We start from the raw sequence: 10,712 nt of genomic DNA on the forward strand, positions 1-10,712 counted from the left end.
ATAGGGAAACCAAAACCTTATATCTAGCATAATTTTCTATTTAGAATAGAATATTTCAAACTCATAATCACGATGAGACTCAATCTCCTAGTCATGATAGATCTCTAACGCTATCTAATTCTCATGAAGTTATATAAAGAATCAAAGACACAATTCTAACACTAAAGCCTAATTTAAGCCGCTAACTTAAAATCCCATGTCTCACTTTTAATCCAATAGCTAATTCCTAAAGGAAAGTCAGAAAAATATATAGCTCAAATATGTTGGGTTCATGATTAGTGAATTATAAAGGAGTATGAGACTAGTCAAATGTAATAAGGAATTATACAATAGATTAGATTGTTTACTACAATCTAAGTTGTTCTATAATAATGTTTCCTAAGCCATGTTAATGCGATGCTTCTTTAAATGCTATTTTCTCTCTTGATATTTTTTTCTTTCAAATACATGAAAGCGTCCTCAAGGATAACACTTTGCAGTTTGCACTCTTCTTTTTAATCCAATTGTTGCTAGGGGTTATTATTTTTCCCTATTATAGATGATGACATTTTTACTATCTACTCTATAAGCGAGAGATCAGATGAATATGTAATCTTTTTCTCAGCTACCTGTATGAATATCTTGTGTCATGACCCTACCGCATACTTGTATATATATATTGCTGCTATACGTATAATATTGATGCTGAAATGTCAACAAAGAACAAATGTGCAGAAACTGTTGGAAATTAAGGTTAAATCTGGATTTGAACAGTGAAGGATGATGTGTTGTTATTATAAATTTTTCAATTAACTGATGTGCGTTTGTGAAACGTTATGTTTAAAGCAATATTTGGCCTACTCCGGTGCAAGGATCCTAAGGCCAAACTGCTTCCACGAATAGCAGTACAGTACTCTGGTGTGCACCAACCCAGTACTGTCAATATTTCCTAAATCTATAAGACCTTTCGGTCAAGGCAAAAGATCTCCTCGATCTCAGAACCTTACAGTTCAAAACCTTTCGGTTTCAGGGTTCCTGCGGGCACATGTTCTGCAGCAACAGCACAAAAACAACGTCAATCTGACGTTCGTATTCCAAGCTCGCATGGGTATACCGATGTTCATATTCTATACCGACGTTCGTATTCCACGCTCGCGAGAGAGTTTCCAACATCAACCAAGAGCTACCCAAGGGCGCTATTTATAGGCTTCTCAAAAGTCATTAGCAATTAATGTGATAATTACAATTCTTAATGACAATTAAGATTATAACATCAATGCATTAAATTACTCTTAATGCTGTTATAACTACTGTATGCAGTAACTGCTGAATACGAGGAAATCAATGGACGCGTTGCTACGAAACACGAGGGTCACGTCTCAGCAAATTAGACGAACCTCGTTTGACAAACAGACGTCGTCAAACAAACGAACCTCGTAGATAAACCTCGTCGAACGAGCGAACATAGTCAAACAGGCGAACCTCGTATGACATACGAACCTCGTCGATCGAGCGAACCTCGTCAAACAGTCGAACATCGTATAACAGATGAACCTCGTTGAACGAACATCATCAAACAGGTGAACCTCGTATGACAGATGAACTTCGTCGAACGAGCGAACCTTGTCAAACTACGAGAACGCTAGGGTCACCCTCGTGCGAATACGTAGCTCGTTCGCATGCTGCGAAGTAGCCTGCGAGGCACCTTCGTGGCAACCATAGTGGCAGCCAACGTGGCACCATCTCGCCCCGATGCCTCCGTGTGAAGTACAAAATGCGCCTAACAAAACGCTACTTAGCGTCTCAGTCCGATTAGCCCTGATCCCCGGCTCATTGGCCCACGGCCCACGGCCCACGACCCACTAGAACTTATAAGGGATTAATTCAAATAAAACACTTCTTGGCTTGTCGTTAACAAGCCTCGAACAAGGGACCTTTTGAAACACCAAAACATAAACTTTCCACTAGGATACTAAGCATTTATGAAAAGTACTTGTAGTTAATATATATATATATAGTTTAAAAACTCATTTTGGAAAGCAGTTTTGACTAAAAAATCCAATAATCCCCCACAAGTTTTTAAACTAGTGTCGTGTTATGGTGTCGTCGTTTCAATCATTGTGCATAAGGTAGATGTTGCAAGGACTTGAATCCCCTTTAGACCAACTGAATAGAAGATAGATGCATGGTGTCGCAGAGACTTGAACCAGCATATGTCTGAAATCCAGCGATCACACAAGATCAAACTCATTTGTGGTAGTTTTCACTTTGAACCACACTTGCCTTTACCTTTGCACATTTATGACCCTATGCTATTCCTGGTTTCTGCTAGGGCTCTAGGTATCTTTCCATAAGACACCATAGGAGACGGCCAATTCTCCACCCAGGCATAGGTGAGTTCCTTAGGCATGTTTCCTATCAAACATCCTATATCCGAAATGCTTTGAACTCATTAAGGCTTAAGAGTCATCCTCTCTCATGATAGGATTCTAGGTGAGTCCGTTAGGCGTGTTTCCTATCTAACACTCCGTATCCGAAATGCTTTGGAACCATTAAGGCTTAACAACCAACCCCTTTAAATGATAGGATTATCGGTGAGTCCTTTAGGCATATTACCTATCCAACATCTCGCATCTGAAATGCTTTGGACCCATTAAGGCTTAACAGCCAACCTCTTTACATGATAGGATTTCACTTGTAAATCTTACTTGACTTTTAAACTAATCATCTTGTCATTAGTAGCGTAAGCTTTGAACTAATAACTTGACGAAATGGTAAGTATTTGTAAGACTCACCAAACTTTGCAAATCTTACTTGACTTTTGAACCAGTTATCTTTATTATTAGTAGCGTAAGCTTTGAACTAATAATTGGATGAACATGGTAAGTATTTGTAAGACTCACAAAACTTTGAGACACATTGCAGTAGACGTCCTTTTGACTATGTCCTTTTTTAGACCTTTAGTCGAAGGATCAGCCACATTCTCTGAAGACCGAACGTCAATCACCGAGATGACTCCTTGGCAAATGAGTTCTCTCAAATAGCCATGCTTCAGACGAATGGTCCACTTCTTTCCATTGAACAATGAGTTCGCTACCACAGCACCCGTTGCCTGATTATCATAATAGATTGTAATTACACCTTACAATTCTATCAATGGAAGGTCTCAGAGAATACAACTGAGTCACTCAGCTTTATCTCCTACAGCACAGAGTGCGAAGAACTCAGATTACATCGATGATTGTGTAATCATAGTTTGCTTTTTAGATTTCCACGAGACGGCAGCTCCGCCCATGGTGAAGACAAAACCTCCAGTAGATCTGCACTCATCTGGTTCTGAGCACCAACTTACATCTGAATAGCCTTCGATTACAGTCGGATATCTAGTGTAGAATAGGCCCAGACCTGTAGTTCCTTTCAAGTATCTCATCAATCTCTGGATAGCATCCCAGTGAAGCTTTCCAGGATTACTTGTGAACCTACTAAGCATTTCTACAGCAAATGCTATATCTGGCCTTATGCAACTCATCGCGTACATAAGACTTTCAATTATCTTTGAGTACCTTAGCTGCTCTACTGGTCTTCAATGTTCGATTGAAGCTTCTTGTTGTAATCATACGATACTGACAGTTCTGACAGGTCATAGTAGTCATACTTCCTTAGCATGCTCTCAACATAATGAGATTGGGACAATCCAATACCCTCTTCAGAGTATATGATTTTAATTCTGAGAATCACGTCCGCAGTTCCAAGGTCCTTCATACTGAACTGAGCTGATAGAAATTTCTTGGTCGATGTTACTATCTCTAAATCACTCCCGACAATGAGCATATCATCCACATAGAGGCAGATAATCACCATCTTACCTTTAACGATCTTGATGTATAGGCACTTGTCAGACTCACTGACTTGATACCCATTGTTGCGAACAACACCATCGAACTTCTCATGGTAGAGTTTCGGTGTCTGCTTAAGTCCATATAGAGACTTAATAAGTTTATAAACTTTACCAACTGGAGCATCAAGTCCTTCTGGTTTCTCCATGTAGATCTCTTCTGTGAGGTCTCTATTAAGAAAGACAGTCTTCACATCCATCTGATGTATAACGAACCTTTTTATCGCCGCCCATGTGATAAGCACTCTGATGGTAGTGATCCTGCAAACTGGTGCATAGATGTCAAAGAAATCTATTCCTTCTCTCTGAGAGAATCCTTTCGCCACCAGTTTTGCTTTCTACTTCTCAATTGTACCATCAGAACGAAGCTTCTTCTTGAAGATCCACTTGCAACTGATAGGCCTAGCACCTTCAGGTACATCCACCAGCTCCCATGTATGATTTTGGATCAACGAATCCATCTCATCATCTATAGCTTCTTTTCACAAAAGAACGTATGTTGATTGCATTGCTTCTTGAAAAGTCTGTGGGTCTCCTTCCACATTATAGGTGATGAAATCATCTCCAAAATCTTTCTGTCTCCTGACACGCTTAGAAGATGGTTCAGTAACTCCTTCATCACTGATACTTTCAGTTTCTCACGAAACTGCCTCCTCTGGCGCGTTTGACGTACTAGTATTCCTTGCTATATCTTTGAGCAATAATCCTTTATCTTTGATAAACTTATCCTCAAAGAATTCTGCATCCCGAGCTTCGATGATGGAGTTGGTTCCAAGATCAAGGAACCTGCAAGCATCACTATCTTCAGCAAAGCTAAGAAATACACATCGGTTTGTCTTTGGTCCGAGCTTAGGCCTTCTGATATCTGGAACTCGAACATATGCGAGACACCCCCACACTTTGAGACTATCCAAAGGATCTGGATATCCCAACCATAAGTGATGAGGAGTACTATCAGTTTTGGAATAGGGTACTCTGTTCAGAATCCAGTTTGTCATCAGCAAAGCCTCTCCCCAATAGCATGTAGGTAGACCGGATGTGATTAGTATCGAATTCACCATCTCGGTCAATGTGCGATTTTTCCTTTATGTAATTCCATTAGATTACGAAGAATACGGAGTAGTGGTTTCAACAATGATTCCATGCTCCTTAAAATATGCCTCCGACTCCTTAGATCGGTACTCTCCTCCTCTGTCACTCCTGAGTCTTTTCACCTAAAGTCCAAGCTGCTTCTCCACTCGAGTCCGAAACTTGACGAACTTGCTGAAGGCTTCATCTTTAGATTTCAACAGGTAGACGTGGCAGAAGCGAGAGTGGTCATCAATAAAAATGATAAAGTACTTCATGCAGCCTCGAGTGACAAAGCTCTTGAAATCACAAGTATCGAGGTGAATCAGATCCAATAGATTGGTGCTCCTTGTGACACTTGGAAATGTCTTCCTTGTCAGATTCGCTTGCGCACAGACTTCACACTTATCAGGTTTATCACCCCCATATTTTGAAAGTAATCCTAACTTCTTCATGCTAGACAGCTTTCTATAATTCACATGTCCTAGCCTACTATCCCATAATACAAAGGAGTAAGCAGAAGAGGATACTTCATTTATAACTGAGTTGGGTACAATAGTACTGATCTTATACATGCCATCAGTACGATATGCATTGCCAAAATATATTTTATTAAAAGATAACATAGTCTTTCCTCCTTGAAAATCTAGCCTCATACCAGCATCACACAGCAGGCTTTCAGAAACTAAGTTTTTGGTAATTGAGGGAACATGTTTCACATCCTTTAATGTGAGAGTCTTCCCTAAAAAAGAGTCAGTCCCACAACCCTAATTCCAAGAACAGGAACCACAGAACGATCATCCATTGATACTTTCTCTTTGGCAGCAACATAGGAAGAGAACAAATCTCTGTTGGAGCAGACATGACAGGTAGCACCTGTATCTAACCACCAACCAGAGACTTTGTTAGGAGTTGTCACCTGAAAGAGTATAGCCACACAATTGTCAAGTTGATTAACATTGTGTACTATTCCCTTCTTTGGTGTTTTGCAGTCTTTGGCAAAATGTCCTTGCTTTCCATAATTGAAGCATTTGCCGCTCTTCTTGAAATCTTTCTTCTGAACATTCAGGTTCTTCGGATTATGATTCTTCTTTTTATTAAAAGACTTCTTTTTCTTAGAAGAATTGGTGCCATTCTTAGAGTTAGTAGCCACAATGTTAGCAGACGCCTTCTGCTTAGCTAGGAGCTTATTCTTTGTGCGAGTCTGAATCTCGTCCTCGATCCAAATGAACCTCTTCAAATCAGATAAAGTCACATGTCTTTTCCTTCTTCGGATGTCTGTGGAGAACGACATCCAAGATGGAGGAAGCTTGTTGACAATTACACCATAAATGAAGGTTTGACAAAGACTGGTCTTTTCATCCTTCAGCTTCATAACAAGCTTTTCGAGTTCTTTAACTTGAGGCAAAACCTCAGTGCCATCTTCAAACTTGAAGTCCAGAAATTTGTCAATGAGGTGAGACTTGGAAAGCTTCTCCTCATCTTTGTATTGCTCCTCCAGAGCATTCAAGATTTCCTTTGCAGATGGCTTGTTGGTGTAAGCATCTGCCAGATGATCAGCCAGACAGTTAAGGAGATAACTCCTGCAGAAATGATCATCTTTATTCCAAGAGGCTTCAGACTCTGAGTCTTCTTCAAAGTCAGGTTTCTCCTCAGAAACCACATAGTAGATTTTTAGGAGTTGCATCCCAAAAATCACTTTTCGACGCCATGCGTTGAAATTAGATCCATCAAAATTCTCTAACTTAAGACAATCCACTCCAAGAGTCCTCGCAGGATCCATTAGTAGATCTGAAATATTACTTTAAGATTGTTAGAAATTAAGGTTAAATCTTGATTTGAACAGTGAAGGATGATGTACTGTTATTATAAAATTTTCAATTAACTGTTGTGCGTTTGTGAAATGATATGCTTAAAGCAATATTTGGCATACTCCGGTGTAAGGATCCTAAGGCCAAGCTGCTTCCAGAATAGCAGTACAGTACTCTGGTGTGCACCAACCCAGTACTGTCAAGATCTCCTTGATCTATAAGACCTTTCGGTCAAGGCAAAAGATCTCCTCGATCTTAGAACCTTACGGTTCAAAACCTTTTGGTTTCAGGGTTCCTGTAGGCATAGTTTCTACAGCAACAGCACAACAACAACGTCAATCTAACGTTCGTATTCCAAGCTCGCGTGGGTATACCGACATTCATATTCTATACTGACGTTCGTATTCCACGCTCGTGAGAGAGTTTCCAACATCAACCAAGAGCTGCTCAAGGGTGCTATTTATAGGTCTCTAAGGCCAGCTCAAGAGTCATTAGCAATTAATGTGACCGTTATAATTCTTAATGATAATTATGATTATAACATCAATGCATTAAATTGCTCTTAATGCTATTATAACTGCTGCATGTGGTAACTGCTGAATACGAGGTAATCAATGGACGCGTTGCTATGAAACACGAGGGTCACATCTTAGCAAATCAGACGAACCTCGTTTGACAAACGAACGTAGTTAAACAGGTAAACATTGTATGACAGACGAACCTTGTCGAACGAGAGAACATAGTCAAACAGGCGAACCTCGTATGACATACGAACCTTGTCGATCGAGCGAACCTCATTAAACAGGCGAACCTCATATGACAGACGAACCTCATCGAACGAACGAACAACGTCAAATAGGTGAACCTCGTATGACAGATGAACTTCGTCGAACGAGCGAACCTTGTCAAACTACGAGAACGCTAAGGTCACCCTCGTGTGAATGCGTAGCTCGTCCTCATGCTGCGAAGCAGCCTACGAGGCACCTTCGTGGTGCCACCTCGCCCCGATACCTCCGTGTGAAGTGCAAAGTGCACCTAACAAAGCGTCACTTAGCGTCTCAGCACGATTAGCCCTGATCCCCAGCTCATTGGCCCACGACCCACGATCTACTAGAACTTATGAGAGATTAATTCAAATAAAACACTTCTCGGCTTACCGTTGGCAAGCCTCGAACAATGGACCTTTTAAAACACCAAAACATAAACTTTCCACTAGGCTACTAAACATTTATGAAAAGTACTTGTAGTTTATATATATATATATATATATATATATGTTGAGTTAATCACGTTAAAACTGTTTTTAGCTTGTTTAAGTTAGTTTAGGTAGCTACCTTAGAATTCTGAATTAGGTGTTAGTGGAACGAGTCATGTGTGGTAGCGGGCTGTTTTTCGGATCACAACAAAGTCACAAGTTGGTTATAAGTTGTAGTTAGTGTTTTGTTGTTTTTTTCTAAACTCTCCTGTCAATGAAATAGAACCTGTTTTTTTAAGTACTTAAAAATCTCCAAAATCTCTCGACTGTGTGTGTATCCGTCGTGTCGGTTTTGATTCGATCCAACATTTGGTATCAGAGCTCGGTTAGCATTGGATGCTAAAGATTATGCCGGCGGATGTAACACCATCGAGCAGTGGAACTGGTAACACATTGACGCTGAAGCCATCTGGAAGAGAAGGGACAGTCTCTCTTCAGTACCCGCTGCTCACGAAGAGAAACTATTCCGCATGGGTGCTCAAGATGAAGGTGTATATGTGTGCACAAGGCATATAGGACGCCATTGAGCCCACTGACCCCAATGATGAGGTAGAGACACGGAAAGATCAGATGGCTCTTGCTGCCATCTATCAAGCTATCATTGAGGAAATCTTCTCGTGTTGGCTGAGAAGGAGACGACCAAGGAGGCATGGGAGATGTTGAAGATAATGCACATGGGCGCTGAGCACGTCAAGGAGGCAAAAATTCAGACTCTGAGAAGTGAGTTTGAGGGTCTTCTCATGCGTGAAGCGGAGACGATGGATGATTTTGCTACAAAACTGACTACTATTATCAACAAGATTCGTGTATTGGGTGACAAGATAGATGAGTCTTATGTCGTTAAGAAACTCCTCTGTGTTGTCACCTCCAAGTTCCTTCAGATTGCATCCACAATTGAGCAATTTGGTAATCTCAAGTCGATGACAGTGGAGGAGGTCATCGGATCGCTAAAGACTCATGAGGAACGATTGTGGGGTTTCGGTGAAAATGAAGAAGAGCATGTCATGTTGGCAAAGGCGAAGTGGAAAGGGAAAGAAGCAAAAGGAGATAGAGAAAGCTCCTCAGGTTCATCTAAAGGACGAGGAGCTGGTGCTAGTCGTGGCCACGGAAGTGGGTGTGGCCACAATTATGGTTGTGGACATAATCGAGTGGTGCTAGTCGTGGCCACGGAAGTGGGTGTGGCCACAATTATGGTTGTGGACATAATCGAGGTGGTCGAGGAAATGATTCAAATTATCGTGAGAGTAGATTTGACAAGACTAAGGTGAAGTGCTACAATTGTTAAAATTTTGGACATTTTGTCTCGGAATGTCGAACTAAAGGATGAGAAAGTTCACTTTGTGGAGGCACAAGAGGATGATGATGAATCAACACTCTTGGTGACAGAAGTTTGTGAGTGTGAGAATCATAGAGAGCTGACAACAAAGGAAGTGATGCTCTATGAGGAGAAAGTGAAGCCAAAGTTGAACAAAGGAGAAGAGGCGGTGCACAACAACTCTGGTTAGTTTCTCGACACTGGAGCAAGCAACCACATGATGGGCTGCAAGGAGTGGTTCTCAGAACTAGATGAAACTGTAAATGACAAAGTCAAGTTTGGCGATGGTTCTGTTATGAACATTGGAGGAAAAAGCACTGTAATGTTTTAGTGTCAAAATGGTGAGCATCGACTCTTTACAAGTGTTTATTTCATACCTAGACTGCGTAGCAATATAGTGAGCCTAGGCCAACTGGATGAGAATAGATGCAAAACTGTAATAGAAGATAGATGTCTGTTGGTGTATGATAGAGCTAGAAAGTTGCTGGCGAAAGTAAGAAGATCAAGGAATAGATTGTACATCCTAAATTTGAAAACAACTCACTTAGTGTGCTTAATGGGGAAGTTAACTGAAGTTAAATAGTTGTGGCATGCCCGTTATGGTCATTTAAACTTCCAAGCATTATGGAACATGATGAAGAAGGGAATGGTGATAGGAATGCCTGTCATTAAAAAATGTGATGGGTGTGTGGTGGGAAAAAAACACGCACGCCATTTCCCCATAACTCAAGTTTTCGGGCTGATAGACCACTTCAACTTGTGCATTGTGATCCGTGCGGTCCAATTTCTCCAACAACTCTAGGAGGCAATAAGTATTTCATGTTGATTGTAGATGACTCCAGTAGATACATGTGGGTCGAGATTTTGAGAAGCAAGGATGAAGCATTTATTGTCTTCAAGAAGATAAAGGCAGGAGCAGAACTGGAATCAAATTCAAAACTCCGAGCTCTGCGGACAGATAGGGATGGTGAGTTTATAAAAATTGTATTCAATGAATATTGTGAGTTGCTGGGGATCAAAATATACTTCACAACACCATATTCCCAGGAGGAGTCAAACTGTTGTGGGTATGGCTCGAAGCCTACTGAAAAGCAAACACGTTCCATCTGAATTCTGGGTTGAAGCTGTGAAGACAGTAGTGTATATACTCAATAGAGCTCCAACAAAGAGTATCGAAGGCGTAACACCTTACGAGAAATGGACTGGCCATAAACCCAAGGTACATCACATGAGAGTATTTGGTAGTTTGGTGCACGTGAAAATCACAAAACCACACACAAAGAAGTTAGATGACGGAGTATGCCAATGGTGTTTCTGGGGTATGAGCCAGGGTCAAAAGCCTACAGAGTCTATGATCCTAACTCAAAGAAGTTGAGAGTAAGCAGGGAC

This window comes from Asparagus officinalis, chromosome 5 (assembly GCF_001876935.1).
Source record: "Asparagus officinalis chromosome 5, Aspof.V1, whole genome shotgun sequence".
Lineage (NCBI taxonomy): Eukaryota > Viridiplantae > Streptophyta > Magnoliopsida > Asparagales > Asparagaceae > Asparagus > Asparagus officinalis.